Here is a 23137-nt window from a genome sequence, read left to right on the forward strand (position 1 = left end):
TGGTATGGCTGAGAAATGTCAGAGGGGCTTCAATACGGAATATATTTGAGCATCTAGTCCCAAGATATTCCTAGTGCCGGAAGGGGTATAATTAAAACTTCTCTCTGAGGAGGTTAAAAAATTATATGAAAACACGTGCATCAAGCTGTCACATATTATCAAGGGAATTGAGATTCCATTTTTAAAAATTCAATTCAGCTCTACAAACATTTATTAAGCATAATTGCAAGAGGGAGATACAATGATTAGACTTACTAGCTGTGTGACCATGGGCCACACACTGAATCGCTCCGAGCCTCAGTTTCCTCATCTGTAAAAATGAGGAGTTTGGACTTGATGGACTCAGTGTTTGCATTCTAAGATGAGTGATGGCTTGCAAAAGTAACTCAGTGTACACAATATATGTGCAGAGCAGATGAAGGAAATCTGAAAAGGGAGGCATGTCTTCCAACTCAGTTTATTTTCCTAAATGTATGCAAAGTAAATACAGTGACAGTATTGTGTATTATATACATATATATATATGTGTATATATAATATTGCTTTTCAAACTAAAGTTCTGTATCTGTTGTATGTCCCTGCCCTTGTGGATTATAGAGTCTAATAGGGTTATAAGTCCCATTCATTAGTATGCACTACTCTAATGAATAATATGACATGATGAGGTCACGAAACATGAGAAGAACCCAAGGAAGACCTCCAACACACTGGGCAGAGGCTCCGTGGAGAATGCAAGGAGGGAGCATGGACAAGAGTTGCCCAGAATGAGAAGGTATGGATGGCCACAATCTAGATCAGTGCTAATGCTGTTGCTGAGAAGGTCTCAGTGATGGTCAAATCAAGCTGAGAGGTGCCATCTTCTCAGGAGAGTGGGAGAGTGTGAACTCTGAGCCCTAGGGCACCACATCATAGGGCTGACTGAAGGAGAGGTGTAAGTCGGGGAAGAGTTTAAGTGTCATAAAAGCTGAACTCTGATATCCTCTTCAGAGGGACTGGGAGACTAGGTAAGGGGAGAAGGCAGAATCAAAATCCTAGCTATGGCCTGAACAAAGAGGACTCTGGAAATTATAAAATCACAGGATTGAAGGGCCAGAAAGTCCAACTGACGTTCATCACATTCCTTGTTTCCTAACAGTTGGGACCAGACCACTAATTTCATTGGTCTTCCCAAAGGACGATATGCATTCTACCAATTCTCTTCACCCTAGTAGGAGAGTTGCCTCTAGAACACTGGGGGGGGGGGGAGGGGAGCGAGTTAAGTGTTTTGCCCAGTGTTACACAAACAGAATGGCCAAATCAAGACTTGAACCCATATCCTCCTGGCAAAAAAGAAAAAAAAATCCTCAGAACAAGGGGCTTCTCTGGTCATGGGGTCTCAATGCACTTCACTTTCTTCTTTTTTCTTCTTTTTTTTTTCTTTTTGGAGGTAGTAAGGCAGGGCAATTGGGGTTAGTGACATGGCCAAGGTCACACGGCTAGTAAGTGTTAAGTGTCTGAGGCCAGATTTGAACTCAGGTCCTCCTGACTCCAGGGCCGGTGATCTATTCACTGTGCCACCTAACCACCCCTACACTTCACTTTCTTTACAAAACAATTCTTTTTCATGAGGAAGTGCCTGCTGGCTAATGGTTCACACACCAGCTTCTTTGCTCTTGTCCTCCGTCAGTCAGCTAGTCAACAAGCATTTATTCATTTTGGTATGTGCCTAACACTATGCTAAATACTGAAAACACAAAGAAAAGTAAAAACTAAGTACCTGCCCTCAGGGAGCTTCAATTCTAAGATGAGGAATGGCAATGAGTGCTTGCAGTGTGTATGCAGAATCAAGGAAGGCAGTCTGGAAGGGGAGGCATTACTCAATGCTCACTATCATTCACATGATATCCACCAGATACATGAAAGTCCATCCTCATCAGAGGTAACTGTCTTTTTTAATCCCTTGTGGCATCATCTCTGGGACATTCTCTCCACCTTGTTGAGTTTTACTGTATTTGAGGTATAGAGTTTCAAATACCCTATAAAAGCCTGAGTACACAACTCACCTGTACACAAGAATTCTTCTTCCCAGTTGGGTACCAGCAGGAAGGATGCAGAGGACAGTCTCCCACAATAGTTGTGCTGAGACAGGTGTTCCTCAGAGAATCTAGCCCACCATGATCTTTGTTCATCCCCCAATGTCCAGGAGGAGGCTGGATTATAGAGACACAGAGGACATAGAAAGAAGACGGGAAGCTGTAGTGGAAGAAAGACCTTGAGAATGGAATCCCAGTGCCAAGCAAGTATGCAGAATCATTGTAAATCCAGCCCTTGCTGCCTGATGACTAACAGTCAAGAGTGCAGTTTGTCAGAATCTTGCCAAGGTAAGAAAGCATGACCTTTCAATATTGGGTGTTATTATTCAGTCATGTTCAACTTTTGACACCCATATGGGGTTTTCTTGGCAAAAATACTGGAGTGGTTTGCCATTTCCTTCTTCAATGGAAGTGACTTACCCAGGGTCACACAGTTAATGAGAGTGTGAGGCTGGATTTGAATTCAGGTTTTACTGACTCCTAACTGCATTCTATCCACTGAACTGCTTTCTTCAATGTTGGTACCCTGGAGAAAAGGTTAGTTGCCCCACCTTAGTTACACTTCTGGGATAAAGTATAACTCACAATGGTTATTCTTATTTATGCATTTCACCTTCTAACACAGTGCTTATTTCAAAAAGAAAGTAAGGATGTACCCCCTTAGTGTCCCCACTTCAGACCATTTTGAAAATCATCAAACCAAGATGTGGTTCTGCAAAGCTTTCTATTCACACAGGAGCCTTCCCCCACCTGCTAACAAGTTATCAGTTTAAAACAAAAGATTGCACAAAACAACACATTCACTTGTACAGGCTAATTAACAAAAATCACACAATATTAGCATAGTCTCTCTTTGGCTGCATCCATGAACCATCCGTTGCAGCCCATGCATAGATGTATGCAGAGTAGAAATGCAATAGGGGAGTATTTTTAGACCCTCCAAGGGCACACACACCAGTCCTCCATAATGAGCAGGTTTAGACCAAGAGTTAGACTATAAGACGGGAGTGACTTTGGGTCAGACAATTTCTGCTTTTTTTTTTTTTTTGCTTTTTTTTTTGGAGGGGGGGAGGGCAGGGCAATTGGGGTTAAGTGACTTGCCCAAGGTCACACGGCTAGTAAGTGCATCAAGTGTCAGATGCCGAATTTGAACTCAGGTCCTCCTGACTCCAGAGCTGGTGCTCTATTCACTGTGCCACCTAGTCCCCCATAATCTCTGCTTTCTTTTTTTTTAAGCAATCAGGGTTAAGTAACTTGCTCAAGGTTACATGGCCAGTTATTTCTGGGTGTGGTGCTGAGTATCTGAGCCCGGATTTGATCTCCCAGGTCATCCCAACACTGGAGCCAGTGCTCTTACTCGCTGAGCCACCTGGCTGCCCCTAAGCAATTGGGGTTAAGTAACCTGCTCAAGGTTACACGGCCAGGTGTTTCTGGGTGGGTGCTAAGTGTCTGAGCCTGGATTCGATCCCCAGGTCATCCCGACACTGGAGCCGGTGATCTTACTTGCTGTGCTACCTGGCCACCCCGAATCTCTGCTTTCTTTAGAAGAAATGCCCTAACAGCCATTCCACTTCTGCCTTCCTCCAATCCCATTCAAGTAACTCTAATCTCAGGCATAATGGTTGGGGGGTGGGGGAGTGGGGAGTCAGGATTTCTTCCAAGGAGATGTTATTTGGACTTTAGCAGGTCCTTGTCCAGTAGCACCTGCCCATCCCTGACATCCCAGTTACTGCAGCAGCCCTTTAGCTTCTAGATCATAGGGTCCATTTCTAGTTAGCTTGTGGACCTCTATGACCAGAGCTTCATTTTCTATGGTTCATGGGCATAGTTGGTCCTACCTTGTACTTTTGTCATTGTTTTTCCCGGTTGGTTTATTTAATTCTGTGCGTGACCTTCATGCTCATAACTTCTGTTGATTATTCACCTATTTGTTTTTAATCTTGCACAGTGACAGATCCCAAACGCTGAAGTTATAACCTCAATGAGACAGTGAATATACGCAAGAACCACTTTTTGTTTTGTCTTTGAACACCTAGCACCTATCGTGGTGTCTTGAACCTTCTCACTCTATTTCAGTTGCATTGAATTGAGTTAAGGTCCTTGAAAAATCCAGAGAAGCTCAATATGGGGTTGGGGGAAAAAAGTAGCTGTTGTACATTCAATGTACAACATATGCTAGCAACTAGATGGAATAGAGGATAGATATTGGGACTTGGGCTGAGGAACACCTGAGTTCAAATCCTGCCTCAGTCACTTACTAGCTGTGTGACCCTGGTAAGTCAATTATAATCTCTCCAGCCTCAGTTTCCCAGATTTGTAATATGGAGATAATAATAGTACCCACCTCACAAGGTTGTTGAGAAAATCACAAGTGAATTGTGCATTTTATAAACCTTAGAGTGTTCTATAAATGCTAGCTGTCATTCTTGCAGAACACCTTTTTTTACCACCAACCCCTAAGATAAGTTGTTTCAAGTTCTTGTCATCTTTATTTTACAAATGAAGAAACTAGGTTTCCAGGAATAATTTGACTGGAGTAACTCAATCAACCAACCAACCAACAATTGTTAAGTGAATAATAGTTCTAAGCACTATACCAGGCTCTAGAAACACAAAGAAAATTATATAGTCCCTCAAGGGGCTTACATTCTATCTGAGCTAGCAATAAATGATAATTATAATTATAGCTAATATGTATATGTTACTATGTGTCAGCAACTGAATTAAGTGCTTTGCAATTATTATCTCATTTGATCTTCAAAACAACCCTAGGAGGTAGGTGCCATTATTATCCTCATTTCACAGATGGGGAAACTGAGGTAAGTAAATGTCAAAGTGACTTGCCCAGGGTCATGCCGCTGCTAGGTGACACAGGTTTCCTGACTCTAGGTCTGGCACTCTACCCACTGTGCTGCTTAGCTGCTGACAAAGCAGGGATTTAAACCCACATCTCTAATCCAGTACTGTTGCCACATAGAGTGATCACAGCAAGTTATGTTGGTTGAAGAGCCATTGGGATATCACAAGAGATGGGTGAAAGCTTTAATTTACAAAAAGGGTGGTCTGATCCTCACACATGGGAAACTTCAGAAGAAGGTCCTGGATATTCATTCACTGCGAAGTATTCACTGAGGCTCTGCTGTGTGTGACACTTTGGGGAGTGATGTCTGGCATGCCAAGGAGCATCACATACCATTCTCAAGGGGAGCATGGTCTCCTTGCAGAAAAAAAGACCTGCCCATGATGGGAAGCCAAGGGAGGGCTATAGAAAAGGAGTGATTACTGAGGGTTGTCAAAGGGATGGACTGAAGGTGATGGTAATACTTGGGCTTCTCTGGAAAGGCTACATTGAGGCACTAGGTGAACAGGATGCTCCACTCGAGCAAATACTCAGCCAAGAGGATGGAAGACGGATGCCCTCAAACACAAGATGACCCTGGAGCCTGACAAGAGTCAGCCAAGAGGTGATATAAAGGTGTTGGTGACCAATCTACTGCACAGATGTGCTCCAATCACCTTTCCATCCAATCCAATTCAAAAACATTTATTAAGCATATATTATGACTGCAGCCATAAAATTAAAAGATGTTTGTTCCTTGGAAGGAAAGCTGTGATAAATCTGGACAACATTCTAAAAAGCAGAGATGTCACTTTGCCAATAATGGTCCATCTTTGTACCACAGAATCAACACTTTTGAATTGTGGTGCTAGAGAAGACTTTTGAAAGTCCATTGGACAGCAGGGAGATCAAATCAATTGGTATTCAAAGAAATTAATTCAGACTATTCATCAAAAGAACAAATACTGAATTTAAAGCTTAAATATTTCGGTTACATAATGAGAAGACAGGACTCATTGGAAAAGACCATGCTATTGGGAAAGATTAAAGGCAAAAGGAGAAAGGTATGGCAGAATATGACATAGATTGATAGTGTCATAGAAACAATGAATATGAGCTTGTACAGACTTATATAATATGTTAATACCATAATTTTAATAGTGGGGGATAGAAGGGCTTGGCATACCATGGTCCATGGGATCAGAAGAGTTAGACACAACTGAATAACTAAACAACAACAAAAATATTCCAGGCACAGTGTGCTAAATTCTAGGAATACAATTAATCAAAAGAAAGACAGTCCCTTTCCTCAAGGAGCTTAAGGAATCATGGGATGATCAGGAAAGTTAACAAAAGTTTACAAGAGCCATTATGGACTCAGAGCCAACAGAGGGCATAAGAAAAATCATTAGAAGAAAGAGAGTAGCTTAGCACAGTGAGAAAAGAGGTAGGACTGAAATTTCAGAGGCTCTGGGTTTGAGTGTTGATGTCACTGATTACCTGAGTGACCATGTGCAAGTCACATGACCTCTCTAAGTCTCAGGTTCCACCTCTGTAAAAAAAGAATGGAATTAGTGACCTCTAAGGTTTCTCCCAGCTCTAACTCTATAATTTCTCCATTTTACAGATGGGGAAATCAAGACCCTAAGTAATTATATGACTTGCCCAACAGCAAAGCCAGTCATTCATCCAGCCCTGGTTAATGGGCCATCTTACCTGGGCCATCTGCTACATGCCCAAAGAGTGATATTTGCAGACTCAAGTCTCCTAGCAAATAGAAGGAAACCTATATTCATGGTGACTAGAAAAGCCTTCAATGCCCAACAATGAACAACAATTTGTTCACAGAGTGCTAGGAGATGGATCAGCTCCTGACTTGATGGTTGTTGCTATAATCAGGAGAGCAAAGCATAATAATAAGGAATCATAAATTTGGAGCTGGTCATCAGCTCTAACCTCCTTATTTTACAGGTGAGGAAACTGAGGCCTAGATATGTTAAGGTATTTCCCCAGGATCGAACAGCTAGGAAGTGCCTGAAGCAGGATTTGAACCCAGGTCTGTTCGATGAAGCAGTTACCATTCATAGCCCCACGATATCCCGAGAGCTTTCTTCCACACAATACAGGCAGCATGCAAAGACAGTAGGAGAGGAATCTCTCTACTTGGGTTAGCCAGGTCCACATTATGGTGGTTGAGTTGTATTTGGAAAAGGGAGAGAGAAGGGAGGTGGTGACATTTCTTGGTGGCAAAACAGCATGGTTTTAGGAAATCTTGTTACCTGATTAGTTTTACTTGTATATATATGCCCCAGAGAACAGTTCATACAGGGAGCTAGGCTATAAGTTGCTTAAGCTCTAATGTATAGAATTCATTCAAGAATTAGGTAGTGAACTATGTCACAAGGGTTTACGCAAGAGTAAGAATCTCAAAATCAGAAGGAACTTCAGGGGACATGTAGTCCAATCCATCAATAATAGCTGTCCCTGAGAACATATTCTTAGCTTACCCTAATTCCTTGGGTGTGTCTGTGACAGAGGTCTTGGTGTCCATGCAGTCATTAGTCATAGGACCCAGACAATAGCCTTGAATAAAGACCATTATGTCTTTTTCACCATTATGTAGCTGAACTATATTCATCTCTACTAAGTTCCTAGGATCATAGAATCATAGCCTTAGAGGTAGAATGGTCCTTAGAGGCTATCTAATCCAACCTTCTCATTTTAAAAATGAGGAAACAGAGTCCCAGGGAAGTGATTTACCCAAGGTCATTTGAATTTTAAGTTGCAGTCAGGATTTGAAACAAAACTTCCTGATTTAAAATACCATACCACACTGCCCCCGCCCCAGAAAAGGGATGGCTATTGCTTGAGGTTTTACAGGAATACCATTATCATCACTTTTATTCTTTGATCCAAGTCCGGAACAGGTAAAGGAAGTTGTACTATCAAATGATGAGTAAATTAAGTTATTGTTACTATTTTTCCTGAGTGAAAAGATTTTTTTTAATTCATATTGCCTTCACATGACACTTGATAAACAGTCTCCATAGATCAAAGAAGAATTGTTTGCCTTTAATTCACTTTGGAAAGAGACTCTTTAGAAATGTTCCAGCCCGGACCCTTTGGGTTGGTGGCCTGCTTTGACTCACCTGCCACTTTCTGAAGACTTAGCTAGTTCCACTTTCAAACACAGCAACTGAAAACTGAGTTCAGGGCTCAAAGAATGACTCAAAGTCAGTGAAGACTGACGAAATGCATAAATGTGACCAATTACAGGGAGGAAATTTGTCATAGTGGATAGAGTATTGCATTTGAAGGAAGACAAGTTCAAATCTCACCTCTGAAACCTATCATCCAAGTGACTTTGGTCCCTTAACATCTCTTTGCCTCAGTTTTCCCATCTGTTAAATAAGCATATTGAAATCAATGGCTTCTACGGACGCTTCCAGATCTAAACTTGTGATCCTATGATCTCTTAATGTCTAACCTGACTATAGGCCCCCAGTCCTGCTGAATACTGTTTGGGCAGGAGCTGGTCTATGCAAAAAGAATCCCATCTACAAAGATCTTGCCAAATACTCTTTCAGTCAGGACTGACAACTTCTGCTCCTTGATAGCTGCTACATCACATCCCCTCGCCATCCCACCAGCAGCCAAACACTGGGGAGTAGACTCACTAGCTTTTCCACCTTTTCTCTGATTTTCATGATAAAACACAAATATGCCAAGGATCTGTGATTTCATCTCTGTGAGGATCTCCCAGTGTGGGAATTTCTCTCCAACAAAGCAGATCACAGGTGGTTTGTGGTTTAATAGACTAGTGTCTATTAAACTAGGCTAGGGTGTTTCTTGAGGCATATAGAATTTAAGGGAATTATCCAAAGTCATCAGACTAGTGTCAGTGGTAGAATTTAAACTCGGGTCTTCATGACTCCAAGCCTAGACCCCACTCAGCTTTCTATGCCACCCTGCCTCCTTTTGTGGAATACAAATAATGATAGCAAGAATAAAGGCTCCTGTTGCCTTTAGAGGTTTCCAAAGCCCCTTCCAGACATTAGCTCATTTAAGCCTCACCAACAATTCTGTAAGGCAGGTAATATTATTATTGTCATTTTCCAGATGAAAAAACTGAGGCTCAGGGAGATTAACAGACCTACCCAAAGCCACATAACTGGGAGGTCAGAGGCAGGACTCAAGGCAGTCCTCTCCTGATTCTAAGTCAGTCTTTTTTCCACTTTCTGTCCTTTAGCATTATTTTTGAGCAAGACCTCTCTGCTTACCCAGTTCTCCATAAAACAGAGTAACTCTGGCAGTTACAGAAACCAAAACCTCTAATTCACAGGAAAGAAAGCTCTTGCCCATCATTCTCTAGTGAAGGCAAAAGCAAAGCCAGGGTCAAAAACAAACCAACGACCAAGCCCCAGGGCTTGCTTTTAACATCCAGGAATTAAAAGGAAATGCCGTGAACCAAGATTAATTTTTGAAAAGCAAACCACAACAATATGAAGAAACCAACCACACATCAGTCCCATGAGACTAATGGAATAGCTGAACTCATTAAAAAAAAAAAAAGCAACCCAAAGTCAGATGATCGTGCAATCAGAGATTCAGAGTTGGAAAGGACCTAACAAATTCAGATCCAACCCTCTCACTTTGCAGATGAAGAAAGTGAAGCCCAGAGAGTGACTTGCCCAAGGGACCCCAGGTAGCAAGGGGCAGAACTTGGATCCCCCCCAAGTCCCCACCCCCGGCCTCTCCTTCCAGGGTCAACACCTCTTCCCCCACCTCACTTCCCTGCTGTTTCCATAGAGAGTCTCTAGTTCCTTGTAGGCACACAAAGAGCAAATCAAAGTCACGTTTGTATGTACCAGAATAAACCATACTTTTAAAATCTTAGGAATTAGTCTCCTCTTTTCTTAATGTTTTCATAATCTACTTTCTCTCCACAGTTTAGAGTTGGGGGGGGGGGCAGTGATAAGCATCTTAAAGCTTTGATTCCAATAGAATGAATGCCCCCACCCCCATCCCTTCCTCCACCACCTCCAGCAGCAGCCTTCTTCATACGCCTCATATGTGATTTTAGAAATCAGGCATTAGGAGGCAGCAAAAGGTTCAAAACTGTGGGCAGGGTTCAGGGTACAGGGGCATTAAGAGAAGAGAATCAAGGCTCCAGAACCCAAATAGTCTGTAGCTATAAAATAGATGCGGCTTTGAACATGGAGTTCCCAAGCTTCAGCTCGGATAAAAGGATAAAGAAAGGAGCTGGAGGTTTGCAAACCCCTCTTCAGAATCAATCAGCGAGGCTCTGCCAGCCCCCATCCTCTGTTCCAACCCCCAGAGCATCTCACCTCTCCCTACCCCCCCGTGTCACAGTAGCCTCCAGGCTCTGGAGGCCAGGGTTTTGTCTCCCCTGGATTTGCCTTTCAATGATCACAGAAAGCATGGAAAGGAATCAGGGACGGCCACCTGGAATTCCCCAGAGTGTGCTGGCCTCACTCAGTGGGGCTCTTCGGAAGATACAGAAACCAATCCTGTCCCATGTGGCTCTGCCCAGAATAAAGCTTACCCAAAGCACAAAGTATAGTCCTGAGGCTTCAAAATTGACAAGAGCTGTGGGTCAAGGTTTATACACTCCTAAGGCAGCAGGGACCATATCCCGCCAGTTCTCTACCTAACTAACAAACCAAGGATCTCAAAATAAAGACACAGCTAGATTCACAACTGACTTACAACCTTGTCCCCAAGGGTAAAAAAATTCACTAAATGTCCCATTAAAAATTCACATGATTCATTAAAAAAAATTTTTTAACCTTTCAGTCAAAGAATTTTAAAGGAAGCATTCTTTAAATTTAAAGACATTAGAAAATGTTTTGTCTAATATTGAAAATTTTTTCTAATCATTTGGCAATATCAGAGTAACAAGTCATCCCTCTGGAGACGTTGTTGCTGAGGAAATCAGTCAAGGCAATTTGATACGGCTCATTTTATTTCCCTAATAGGCAGAAAGCTTCCTGTCGAAGAACTGGACCTACTAATTTCAAAAGGAAGGCTGCTCCATGTTCCCAGCAATGCTTTAGAGACAGGAAAACTGAGATACTCGAAATACAGTTCCAGAGAATTTGGGAGCATTCCGTACCCTGTTGCCCTTTGGGGGATGGAATAAGCAGTCTGGTCTGTGTGGTGCTCAGACAGCATGGTGTGAGACAGACACTGAAAATCCTCTGGCATAAACAGGTAGTCTTAGACTTCACACTGAAAATTCAGATTACTGCATTTCCCAAAGCTCTGCTCCCTCCTAGACACACATAGCGGATCCACACTGTTGAGCACCCTTGCTGTTCTCCTCATTTTAGAAACAGCGATAGGAGAAAAGACCACACATTACTTACTCTTTGCCAGATGTTTGCTCATGCCGGTCTTCCTCTTTGGAGTCAATGGGGGAAGGAAGCATTCCCGAAAGGAAATCTAGCAGGCAAAAAAAAAAGAAAGAAAGAAAAAAGAAAAGAAAGGAAGGAAGGAAGAAAAGGACAAGAATTAGTACTGTGGAAATTAGAATCTTCTCTTTCACTGGATCCATCTCCTACAAGGTCCCAAAGAATGAGGAAAAACAGAGGAAAAAGTTGAAGGGGGTAAAAACCACACCAGCCCCCCATCCGTGTCCTGGTTCAGATCTCTCCACAAACCCAAGCATCACAAACTTTGACCGTAAATACTCAAATTGTTGAGCCTTCTCTTTGAGAAAAAAAAAATCCAACTTCAGTATCACTGGTTACGTACTCTGTGTCACCAAGGACGAGCGCACCTCCGAAAGAATGATAACTTTCATGCTTTATCCAGATTTTTCCCCCTGTTTTGCTGTCTCCCCTTCTCCCTTTTTTCCATTGACATTTTTTCTTCCTACAAAATGCACACAGGTCTGTTCTTCCTTGTACCCTGACTCAGGCCTGGCTTTGAAATGCATTTCAATCTCTCAACACAGGCTGCTTTCATGGTATTTAGAGTCCCACCAAGGCCCAGCTTTAAAAGCTACTGATTCTTTTTTTTCTTTAGCCCGCTTCACAAAAGAAGGGTATTTTGTAAATTACCAGCTCGTTCAGATCAACAAAAGGTACTTTCATAGAAAGCCCCATTTGATTTTGCTCAAATTTGATTACAAGGATGGAGAAAAGGAAAGGAAGTCAAAAAGAAAAACCCCAGATGGCTTTTTCATTCATCACAGTGAATGAGCTTTATCTGCGCCTTTTGAAACTGTAGCAGTGGAAAAGCATTTCTGTTGGCTTAAAAAACTTGACAAAAATTATTGGTTTGCCATTTCTCCTGTAACAGCCATTGGGAACTGGATGAAAAGACTTTTTCATGGGATCGCCTGCTTGGATCAAAATAATGGAGATTAGGTATTTCATTATAAATTACAGTGGGAGATAGAGCGGGCTGTCATATTAATAGCAACCTGCTCATGGCCTTCAATGGTAGCTATTCTCCTAGACAAAGGACCAAGGGGGCTCTCTATTGAACTTGTACTTCGGGCCTGATCAATTTTCTATCATCAAGGCAAAAGGTGAGTGGCCGAACAAAAGAATTCACACATGAGTGACCTCATAAGCCTACAGATAAAACAGCTTAAAAAAGCCAAATACATCCCAAAATTATGGATGATAAACTGTATAAAGAAGGAAGAGAAAGCAAGAGAGGGGAGGGACGGAAAGAGAGAGAGAGAGAGAGAGAGAGAGAGAGAGAGAGAGAGAGAGAGAATAATCTCCCTCCTCTCATCTTGGCCAAATGGACACATTAAAAGCTACTTGTTTTCAGCGTAGATAATTGCTGCCTTTGGCTTGCAGGGTTCTGCTGTAAATCTCTCTGCACACTTCATTCCTCACCACAGTTCCAGTCATCTCAATCACAAGAAATAGTCATTTTATGCCCAAGACAAAGCTGCTACCAAGAATCACCCAAACTTACTTCTTTTAAAAGAACTATAGATATTGGTTTAAAGCAACCAGATAGATCATACTACACACTGGTGTCATGCCCAGAGTTCTGGGTCTTTCCCTTGCATCAGGCCCACTTGGATGTCACACACTAAAGCATTTAAAAGTCAAAAGTGACAGAAGCAGTTAGCAGATGTGAAGCCTTAAAGAAAGGGAAAATTCCAGATATTCTTTCAGCTAAAACAGAGTGATGGTCAATTCCTAAACCAAATAGCAAGGAAGATTTGGGCGTTTTCATCTGTTTGAAAGCACAACATGGTACCCTGTAAACAGCACAGGATTTGGCATCTGGAGACCTGAGTTTGAATCCTAGATCTCCTTAATTAGAAGACACTAGCAGGGTGGCCTTGGACGAGTCACTTCCTTTCCCTAGGCCTCAGTTCCTCCATTAGAAAAACAAGAGGGCTGGACTCAAGGACCTCTAAGGTGACTTCCAGCTCTCAATCTATACTGCTATGATGCTAAGTTCAAAATGATAACTTCCATTTTGGATTTAAGATCATAGTTTTTGAGCTGACAGGGGCCACTGAGATTGCTGAGTCCAATCTCCATCATTTTACAGTGGAGGAAACTGAGACCCAGAAGAGATTTGTTCAAGGTGACATAGGTATCAAGTGAAAGACATGGGATTTATTCATTAATTTAACAAAAAACTTAAATTTATACTATGTGCCAGCCACTGGGGTTGAAAAGATCTCCCTCCCCCCCCAAAAAAATCCTCGTCCTCAAGGATCTTACATTCTATAAGGCTGTTGGGGGGTGACATTATAAAGAGCAAACTTGGTCCCAAGGAAGAGAAATGAGAACACATCATCTCACCCCTTTTGCATAGGTGGGCAAGAGGATCCAAGAATGCAGAAAACTGCATAGGATATCATGATTTTTTGATGTATTGATAGGTTTGATTGAAGTTTTGCTTTTCTTCCTCTTTATATTATTTTAAAAAATTGTTTGGGGGCAGCTAGGTGGTACAGTAGATAAAGTATTGGATTCAGGAGGACCTCAGTTCAAATCTGGACTCAGGCACTTGGAACTTACTAGCTGTATGACCCTAGGCGAGTCACTTAACCCAGACTGCCTCACCAAAAAAAAAACTTTCTTGTTAGGGATGGTTCTCTGGGCCAGGGAGGGGGATGGACACAAGAGGAAATTCATACCATATTAAAACAAAAGATATCAATAAAAACTATGAAAATTTAAAGTCCTTTTCTTGACACGTTTCTGTAACAGATTCCCCCCATAACTTCCCTTGCTAAAAGAGAAGTCCATTTAAACAAAACAAACCTGGCCAACAATGTATAATTCATTCCACTCCCAGAGCCCCTCACCTCCCTGCCAAGAGGAAGGGGGTATGTTTCAACCATATCACTTCCTTGATATTATTCTTTTAACAGAATTTGAACTGAAAAGATCTTGTTTGTTGATCTGGAATTTTGCCAACTTCCCATCAGTAGTGAAGAAGTTGTGTTCCAAAGAATAATGACTCAATCAACAATTAAGTATTTTCTAGCATAATTCTAAATGCTATATTATTTAAATGGTGTCACAATGTTAAAGTTGCCTAGAAATTTAAATGCATTATTAACAGCCTTACACAAACTTGGCAATGAAACACTCCAGACCTGAAACAAATCCCATCAGCACTGGTCTGTGGGCTGGGGCACAGAGCACATTTCAGCTATGCCGTAGCAGATACAGCTTTTGGAGTTGTCTAGGGCGCTTAGAGGTTCAATTACTTGCCAAGGTCACAAGGCTGATCAGTGTCCGGGGCAGGAGCTGAACCCAGGCCTTTCTAACTGTAAGTTCAACATTCAGAATTCTAGAACTGGAAAGGAACTCAAAAGTTATAGGTAATAAGTATCAGGAACAGGATTTGAACACAGATTTTCCCTCTATTCACTATTCCATGCTGTATTGTTTCTGTTCCACATAAAATTCTCCAGTGATAAAGAATTCTGGACCAAAATAGAGGAAATTAAATCTGCCTTCTGCTGAAAAAAGTTGTTGCATATAATTATCTTTTGATATTCCAAATAGATCTGGAAGCTAGGTGACCTGTGGATGGAGGGCTGGGCTCAGAGTCAGGAAGACTTCAGTTCAAAGCCTGCTTCAAACACTTACTAGCTACATGGCCCTGGGCAAGTCATTTCACCTTTCTTGGCCTCAGTTTCCACATATGTAAAATGAGAATACTAATAAGATCTATTTCTAGTTTGTTGTGAAGACCAAATGAGATATCCACAAAGTGCCCTTTGAAACTTAAAGTGCCATATAGAGGCTAACTATTATTATTTCACCACTTTGGACAGTCCTTCGGAAAGAGCAGATTGTGGCCCACCTGGGCCTGCCAGTCCTGTACAACCTCCCATCCTGCTGAAGGCTGGAGGCCTTCCTCCATTTCTTTTGACACTTGGGGGACATTAGCACAGCAGTCAAGCTGTTATTCCTTGTTATCTCATGCCGTCTTTAGCCCCTGATGACACCCTTTACTCTGTTCCTTCTTCATAGTGGCCCTATTGCTGTGGGCTGCAAGCCTGCATGTGCCTCTCCATAGCCCTCCAAGGGACATGCACTTGAATTTCTCTGATACTTAGGCTCTAAGATTCACAGACACACAACAATGACAGAACTTCATTCTGAAAAAAAGCCAGGCCTTTTATTTCTTAGAGAAGCTTGTGGTCATCAAAAGAACTATGGACTAGCCCAAAATAATACAGCTTGCACGGTTCCTCCTATTGAATTCTGGGCCCAACTTTTCCCCATTTGTTCTACAAGTGTGTGCCCTGATGGAAAAGCAGCCAATTGTCTGATGCATGCAAAATTTCACAGTAAATCTTCTACAAAGGTAAAAATGCTAGCACTGAACTCTCCTGGCACTCCTCATGCTGATGCCTAGGATTGCACAAGCTTTGCAGAACTCAGACTTTGCACAGCCTGGAAAAATGTGGGAGGGGATGGATATTTGCGTAGGTTTTTAAAACCCTAAAATGAACATGGACTCTGAAAGGGGAGACTCCCAAGCAAAGTTTAAGAAAATACCTCAAATGTGGCCCTTGGAAGCAGGTAGCAAAATGAAAGCTACTTTTTTGACAATGTGAGGAATCCAGGGGTCTTCCAGGCTTAGCACAAACATTTCATAATCCATTCCCTTCCAAGCTGTTTCACATACAGGTGATACCAGGAAAAGGAAGTACAGTTTGTGCCCAGGTCAGAACCTATTTATTTTTGTGGGAGGTTTTTGCCCAGATGGGTGATTTCATTGGCAGAGGGAAATACCAGGGAGAAAACTCCCTCAGCAACATGGATTGACACTCTGAGATTTATATCTTAGAGAATCTCCTGGGGCACGAATGATTTACCTGAGGTTACACAGCAGGTATATGTTAGAGATGAGACTTGAACTCTCCTGCATAAGAGGCTGGTTCCCCAGCCAGTAGACCAGGCAGCCTCTTACTCTTAACTCTAAGACATTCAAATACACAAATCAACTCCACCTCTCCTGGACCTGGAATTGCAGTAGAATCTTCTTTGATCAAAAATTAGAGAGAAAAAAGCCTATGACATCATTCTGAAATTCTATTACGAGCCTATGTTTATCAAGAAGTGATTTTCCAATGATAACTGACAGTGCCAGAGTGCTTAAAACCGCCTAAAACCCTTTTAATGTGTAGTGCCCCCTCCAGAGCTACCTCCCCCCACTAATGCTAACACTCACACTTATGGGGTTAATTCCCCACAGAATAGCCACCACCTCAGGTTCAAAGTTTTCTTCGGGAGGCCATACTCCCAAAGCTACAGCTCATGAAGCCCCCCTCTGGTGTGTTTCCCTTTAACAGTCAGCCAGTAGAAACAGTTCAAAGTGAAGGTATTTATTAAAATGTCACAGAAAGAACCAAAGCATGCCTTTCTCCCACAAACAAGGGGTACACTCTCTTGCAAATACAGCATCAGCAAGGAGAGTGGGTACAAACTTAGAGCATGCTGGTAGTGAGGCATGCACAGAGTAAATACACTAGGCCAACTGTGGCCGGACCAGGAATCTGCAGACCCATCACATGGAAAGACAGAGTTACAAAAGGACTTTATTGGTTTCAACTATGATGATTCACTCCTGCTCATCCAGGTAGTGACCACCTGGCTCATCAACTGAAACACTTGTGTGTAATAATTACCTGGAGACCTAGGTTGCATACTCAGTGGTTTAAATAAAAGGAACTACCTAAATTCAACTTATGAAAGTCTATTGAATGAATCCAGTGATGCCAGAAGTTTCCCCTGGAGGCAGTCACCAACCCAGGCCTGCTCCCACTGCTGGAAGGTGAACTTCTTCCCTTTAATAAATATTATTTTGGCTGCCATGTTGTGATTCTGCCCATTTGGTACCTCCATGATTCAAACCATGACCCACAGCTGGCTCCACCAAGGTAATTCATATACGCTAAACTTCAGAGTTTGAGATGTCCTTCTTCTTCCTGTATTCTTCCTCTATAATTAGCTGTCTTCTCTGCTTCAGGGACACACTGCACAAAGTGTCCCTGCCTCAACTATCTATCCATCAGAGGTGCTGCACTTGTCTTTTACAGACCCCCGGGGATATGGCCAATCTTTTGTCAGCCAATTACAAGCTGCCCCTCTAATTTCATCAAAGATAACTCCCTTATGACACAGCTTATAAAGGGGTAACAGAATGTAGATATGTCTTCGCACCTCTCCTAACACATTAATACTTTGTTGTCTCCATTACCATCCCCTTCTATGATTTCATCATCTAGGTTGGCAAGGAAGGGCAAAATTAATTGATCAAGGGTATTCTGACCAACTCCCCACATCTCTACATTTGCATGATCTCACATGATTTTGACAACAGCCCTGTAAGGTCATTCATGATATCCTCATTTTACAATGAGGAGACTGAGACTCAGAGAAGTTAAGTGACTCACCCAGGGTCACACAGCTAACAAAAAACAGAAAAAATGTAAATACAGATCATTCTGATTCCAAGTTTAGAACTCTGCCTCCTTCATCGCTCTTTCCATGTATCGTAGAACCACAGGCCAAGGGGCATGGGAATCTCTATCACTGTGTGGCAATGTGTGACTTCACAGCCCTAGGCCCTGAATTCCCACTTCAGCCTGCTTAATGACAGATAGAATGCATAGAGATACAAAAGCTGACCTTGCTCTCTGTATCTGTGAGTCTTTATCCATGCCATCAGAAAGCACAGTTTATATTTTCATTTCTTTGGGAAAAGTCACACATATCTCAGGGCCAGGCTTTGTAAGAAATTGCAGTTGGATCAAAGAATCGAGCTACTTGAGAATTCTGTGCTCCCTTGATCGGTAATCACCCAAGTGTAAATGTAATCTAACAGAGAGAGAAAGAAAGAAGATTAACCAGTAACAGCAGATTGATGTGCCGTCAGACTAGGGACGATTTATCTAACTTGGTTAGTGGAGCTGAAAAGCTCTGCCGCTATCTGAGAACGGACTTACCACACTGGCTGGAACTGCATCATCAAACACACGTGTGTGTGTCTGTGTGTTATATACACGTACATTATATGTGTGTGTCACTTTCTCTCAAGAGAGACAGAGAGAAACTACTCTATTAAGTAGATTCACCAATGCATGTGAGCAAGTTCAAACATCATTCTCATCATTTTATAGATGATGAGACTGAAGCACACAAAGTTTCAGATACCTGCCCACCATCAAATAGAAAGTAACTGATACAAGATTTGAACCCGAATCTTCTGACTTCAATTCTAACACACTACCCACTATGCTTCTTACAGAGTTGGAACCTCTCACTGGTATCTCCCACTCAACATGTCCAAAATAAAACTTGTTATCCCCAAAAAAATGTTCCTTCTTCTAACTTTGCTCTTCCTGTCAATGGTTCCTCAAGGCATCTGTCTTCACCACCTTGGTGTCATTGTCTCACCTCCTACATCCAATGAGTTGTCAAGTCTTGTTGACCATGCTTCCTCAATCTTTTTCAAACCCACTCCTTCTCTCCCTTCTTCATCATCCCACTAGTAATATTAGAACAGAAGGCAATGCCCCATCATCGTAAAGAGATGGTCACTCCAAGAAGCTCCTCAGTTTGGCTACAGTCGTCATACTATTTAAACCATAGAGAAAGAAAGGAAAAAACCATGACAATGCTGCTGCAGATTCTTGGATTATTGAGAATGACTCACTCAACCTTGCTGCTATATGTGGCATAGAGAGCGAAAGTTGGGGTCAGCAAACCTGGGCTTTCATCCCACCTCAGATACCCAGTAGTCAGCTTCAGTTTCCTCTTCTTCCAGATGGGGATCCTATTAACATCATCTCACAGGGCTGTTGTAAGAATCAAATGAGATGATATAAGTGCAGTGATATGTAAATGTTGGCTGTTGTTATATAATTCCATATAAGGAGAGAGCATGCAGTGTTTAATCTCTTGTTGTATCCTCTGTTACTTAAAGGACCTCCTCAGGAAAGCAGCCAAGAAAGGGAGGGGCATGAGTCCCTTCGGGTATCCCATGTGCCTCTTTTACTGGAGTCTGGGCACAGTAGCACCACAGGAGGACAGTCTGTGATGAGTCTGGGTCTCAAGTCTCCACCCAGAAGTTGTATATCTAATTAGAAAGTCTGAGAAATCTCTCCAATTCTTAAAAAAAAAAATGATGAGTAATACCATCTGGTTAGATGGGGCACCTTCTCTGAGAGGGAGGGAAGGGAACATAGAAAAACAGCATGATGACCGATTGTTCATTAAAATCAATCATAGATAGAGCATTGATTAAGTACTTCCTATTTATTAAGTACTCCCCAACAGGTACTGTTCTAAGTACTGGGAATAAAAATACAAGGCAACAAGACAGTGCCTGTATTTACATTCTGATGAAGGGAGATGAACGTATAAGTGTGTTTGAAAACAAGTGGGGTGTGGGAGAAAGGAGGGAGGAAGGATGAAAGTGTTAGTTAAGACAAGAATGAGGTGAAGTATGGTTAAGGTCCTTCCCAAAATGGTGGTCCTAGGGAAAGAGTCACTGATGAGGAAAAGAGGACCCCAAAGAAATTTTACCAAATTCTGTGTTTATCTTTCTTTGGCCTGGTGTACTTACAAGTGGCTAGGGTCTATTTACCCTAGATTCATGCAACTATAAAGGGCACTGTTTCTCTTTGTCTATCTCATAGACCATAACTACCATCATCAAGATTCACTCATAACTAGCATAGGCAAGACATAACTATAGCCAGGCATGTGTCCCTTCATATCTCAAAACCAGAACCAATATTGAATATGGTAGTGAGGCCATTGGAAACACACATCAATCAAACCACCAATCAATAATCCTTTAACAAGCACCTGCTATGTACTAGGCACTGGAGATACAAATACAAAGAATAAAACAAACCTTTATCCTTTGAATGAATGGATCATTTATTAAGTATTAGTGCAAAGCGCTGTACAAAGTGCCCAGGATGCAAACAGAAAAGTGAGAGAGTCCACTGAGGTGGTGTGTAGACTGTAGTTATTATGGCTGAATTCAAAGCTCTGTCTGGGTACCTCAAAATCCAGGACTTGTATTACAGATCAAGTCAAGTCTAGGAATTAAAAGTCTCAACAACACAAGATGGGGCAACGTCCCCTGTAACCTTGAAAGGATCAGTTCGTGTACAGAAGTTAAGGCAGGGACAGGAACTGTAGGTGAGGTGGCCTTAAATGGCATCAGAGAGGAGGCCCATATGGAGTAAGATCAGATTTTCACTCATGCCATGACTACAATGGGATTGTTATGAATAACATCTACCATATTCTCTGAGTGCACATCCCACAGATATTAAAATCTTATACTTGACTTTATGGGCCCATGTTAGGGCTCAGAACCAGCCCCTCCTGTTTATGATAGACATATGATTGGGAAGCTGGGCATAGGGCATCCTAGAAGGAGTTTATAAGATCATAGATCTAGAGCCAAAAAAAGATTTTAGAAGACATTGAATCCATCCCCCCATTTTCTAGACAAGAAAATTGAGGCTAAAGGGTCACATAACTACTAAATACCTGAGGCAGGCCTTAAAACCAGGTACTCCTGATCCCAATTCCAAAGTCCTACCCACTGTACCATGCTGTTTCTGTCATGGGCTCTGGATGGAATGGGCAATTCCTACAATGGAGACAAAAGAGCACTCCATTGGTGAATTATAAGAAACTTGGGGATGAATTTTCATTGTCTTTAGATATCTTGACTTCTGTGGTGGGTGTGTGATAACTGGATCACAGAATGTAATAAAGAATTCCATCAGTTCAAGGGTACCTTCTTTTGGCAGGCAGCCCTATTGATTGAAAGCCCTAAAAAAAGGGTGAAATAACAGTAGCTGGAATTTGTATGTGGCATCTTAAGATTTGAGAAGTGCTTTATATAATGTCTGTCATTTCATCCTCACAACAATTCTGTGAGATGATAACTCCATGGTGATAAGATGATAACAGGTGAGGAAGCTGAGAGTGAATGAGAGACTTGCCCAGGGTCACACAGCTAGTAAGTGTCTGATATGGGATTTGAACTCAGGTCTTCTTGGGTCCAAGGCCAGTGTTCTATCCACTGCATCTTCTAACTGCCTCATTAGGAACTAAAGGATGGGGCTGGAGTGGGGAAGAGATGGGAAGGAGAGCCAGAATCAAAGACTCAAAGTGTTTTAAGAACTTAAGTCATCATCTAGTCTAACCCATATCTTTAAAGAAAAAAAAAAAAGGATTTCCTTACAATACCCAAAAAATGATTGCCCAGCATTTACCCAAAGACTAAGAGTGGTAAGTGATTCATTAACTCCCAAGACAGCCCCTTCCACCTTTAGATGGCACTGAACACTTGAAGTCTCCCTTTACATCGAACCTGAACCTTCCTCTTTGCATCCCATTGTTACTTGTAGTTCCATCTGAGGATGAACCAAAGAAGGCTTCCAAATGACATAACAGCCTTTCAAATACTTGGATACCAATCATATCCTCCCTAAGTCTTTTTTTTTCTCTAAGTTAAATGGAGCCAGTTTCTTCAAACAGTCCTCTTAGGACTGCTTCTTAAATGCCCACTGCACTGGGTGCTAGGAATACAAAGACAAAAACATTAAACAGTTCCTGCTTTCAAGGGGCTTATAATCTATCAGCTATTGACAATATATATATTAAGTATATACAGTATGGCTCCAAGGTGGTTAGGGGGTGCAGTGGATAGAGTGCCAAGAAAAGGACCTGAGTTCAAATCTGGCCTCAGACCCTTACTAGCTGTGTAACCCTTGGCAAGTCACTTAACCCTATTTGCCTCAGTTTCCTCATCTGTAAAATGATCTGGAGAAGAAAATGGCAAACCACTCCTGTATCTCTACCAAGAAAGCTCCATATAGGGTCACAAAGAGTCAGACATGACTGAAAAACAACTGAAAGTATGAATACAAAATAAATGAGGCAGCTAAATATAGGGTATAGTTAAGGAGGAAGTGTTCTGTCATTTGAGGGTATCAAAATGGGTTTCATGTAGAAGGTCATGCCTGAGGTGCATCTGGATGGAAAGGAGAGATTTTCCAAGATTAAGGTAAGGAGGAAGTACATCATGGAGAAAAGGCATAGCCAGCTGAAAGCCTTGATTAGATGTGTGGGATGAGGGAGAGTAGAGAGTAAAGGGCAATGCTGAAGCTGTTAACTTAGATGACTGAAAGGATGGTGATAACTTTGACAAAAGTCAATAAGTTCTGGAGCTCAGGCTGGTGGGAGAGGTTTCCTCACAAAAAGCCAAAATGTGCGTCTTTGTAATTTCCCCCTACAGAGACTGGACCTCCCCTTTTGGTTACTACTCTGCTCATGGAGAAAAGTGTCTCTCTGGCTCAAACTTGTCTTTCCTGAGAGACCTCCAGGAGCATGATGAATTGCCCCTTTCTGAGTCTGTAGAAAGGGCAAATTTGGGAAGGGAAAGATTGGCATTACATGCTTATGTATTTCTGATCATGCTGTGCAAAAACAGAAAGATAGATAGATAGACAGACAGACAGATAGAAAGATAGAGAGAGAGATGATGATGATGATGATGATGATAGATAGATAGATAGATGATGATAGATAGATGATAGAAAGATAGATAAATAGAAAGATAGATAGAGAAGTGATAGATGGATAGAAAGATAGATAAATAGATGATAGATAGATAGATAGATAGATAGATAGATAGATAGATAGATAGATAGATAGAT

This window comes from Petaurus breviceps, unplaced genomic scaffold (genome assembly GCF_028583685.1).
Source record: "Petaurus breviceps papuanus isolate PSGF00001 unplaced genomic scaffold, PetGlider_PUasm1.0 688, whole genome shotgun sequence".
Taxonomy (NCBI): domain Eukaryota; kingdom Metazoa; phylum Chordata; class Mammalia; order Diprotodontia; family Petauridae; genus Petaurus; species Petaurus breviceps.